Source organism: Octopus sinensis, linkage group LG22, assembly GCF_006345805.1.
Source record: "Octopus sinensis linkage group LG22, ASM634580v1, whole genome shotgun sequence".
Lineage (NCBI taxonomy): Eukaryota > Metazoa > Mollusca > Cephalopoda > Octopoda > Octopodidae > Octopus > Octopus sinensis.
The window spans coordinates 9,152,789-9,154,689 of NC_043018.1; the positions used below are offsets into that span (position 1 = coordinate 9,152,789).

At 39.9% G+C, this 1,901-nt stretch overlaps 1 protein-coding gene across 2 annotated transcripts in view; it reads left to right on the top strand.

The window, feature by feature from the left end:
- LOC115223334 (small RNA 2'-O-methyltransferase-like) overlaps positions 1-1,677 on the top strand; it is a 23,870-nt gene extending 22,193 nt beyond the window's left edge. Inside the window, exons 7-8 of one of the 2 annotated variants that reach the window (XR_005003429.1) lie at positions 1-1,162; positions 1,394-1,677. The exon at positions 1-1,162 is cut by the window's left edge and continues 563 nt beyond it. The gene's annotated coding sequence lies outside the window, so the exon portion shown is untranslated. Of the gene's footprint in view, positions 1,292-1,393 lie in introns of those variants that run through there. The other variant, XM_029793855.2, reaches the window with a different exon arrangement.
- Positions 1,678-1,901: the final 224 nt, after the last annotated feature.

Consider the following 1,901-nt stretch of genomic DNA (forward strand, 5'->3'; position numbering starts at 1 on the left):
ATTTATTTATCTATTTATTTGATATTTTATTGTGTTTTGTCGCAGTTTGGTGCTGAATTATGGATAATATTAATAATCAGGGGAGATGAAAGAATTAAGTAAAATGAAAGATAAAAAAACAAAACCAAATATATATCTGCGTTGATATTTTAAATAACAAAGGAGAAAATATATTTTAATTTTTATCACTATATTTATTTACTAATCTATCAAGCAAGTCATCTATTTATCTTTCTACCTATTTGTCTTCTGATTGTCTTCCAGTGTCCCTTTGCCTATCTTTTACATATCTTCTAGAGCTATATTCCTACATCAATCAATCACTCAATCAATCAATCAATCAGTCAATCAATGAATTTTTTTCTTTATCTGCCCAATCATCCATCTGCTTATTTATCGCATCCTCCACTACTACTACTACTACCACTACTACCACCACCACCACCAGCAACAGCACTAAAACTACCACGGCTGTCACCACCACCATTATCTGAAGCTCTTGTCTCTTGGAACAATTCAATAATTCTACACAATACCTCATATCAACATATCAACACTGAAATTTTCGGCTGCAACCAGAAAGTTCTTAGTGTGGCTCCACTTCTTGGACATTCTTATTATAAATAAATAACTAAAAGAAAATGAAAATATGACTAAAAGCTGGTCATCGCTTCAGAGCCATGTTATATCAGCAATATCATCATCATCATCATTGTTTAACTGCCATCCCCCATGCTGGCATGACTCGGATGGTTTTTGACAGGATCTAACTACTCAGAGGGCTTCAATGAGCTCCAGTATCTGCTTTGACATGGTTTCTATGGCTGGGTGCCCTTCCTAATGCCAACCACTTTGCAATGTGTACTGGGTGCTTTTGTCATTGGCATACTCGTGTGGTTGCCGATTAGCTCACTAGATATGACCCCATAACTGATGGAAGTGCAGTATTGAGGGCAGTGACTTTATGCCAGGAGTTGAGAGGCTAAAGTATGATAGGGGGACACAAAGACACAAACAGGTGTCTTGCTGAAGAGGGGATACATGGTTGCCCCAGCTGGAGGAAGAGAGAAGACGATGGTGGTGATGAGGTGTTGGGGTATATCCTCAGGATACAATAAATGGTTAAAAAGAAAATAGGAATAGAATTGAGGATGGCTGGGTGGTATGTGAGCTGGCAGAAACGTTAGCATGCTGGGCGAAATGCTTAGCGGTGTTTTGTCTGCGCTACGTTCTGAGTTCAAATTCCGCCGAGGTCGACTTTGCCTTTCATCCTTTTGGGGTCGATAAATTAAGTACCAGTTATGCATAGGGGTCGATGTAATCGACTTAATCCATTTGTCTGTCCTTGTTTGTCCCCTCTGTGTGTAGCCCCTTGTGGGTAGTAAAGAAATAGGTATGTTTTTAAGAGTGTGAAAGGAGAATGATAGATGGTTAGAGATGGGTGAGAGGGGTGAATGCAGTGATCACAGGTGAACATAGTTGGAGATATGGTCAATGGTGAATCTCAGTTTGGGAGAGAAGCGAGAAGAAATAGGACTGGGTGAGGAGGAAGAAGGTGATAAGTAAAAAAGTAAAGTAAAGTTACCTTCTCGAATCATGCCGACTCATAAGGGCCAGTTTTCCAGTTTAATAGCATATAAGTTTCCCCACCTGGACAAGATGCTGGTCCATCACAGGGTTACTGGTTTTTGCCACCTGAGTGGACTGGAGCAATATGAAGTGAAGTGTTTTGCTCACACAACGTGTCATCCAGTCCAGGAATTGAAACCACAATCTTACGATTATGAGTCCAACACCCTATCCACTAAGCCAAGCGCCTCTACAAGGTGATAAGTGGAAATACATAAAAGAAGGGGGAGGGAGAGAGTAATAGTATAAGAAAACTGTAAATGGAGGAGAAA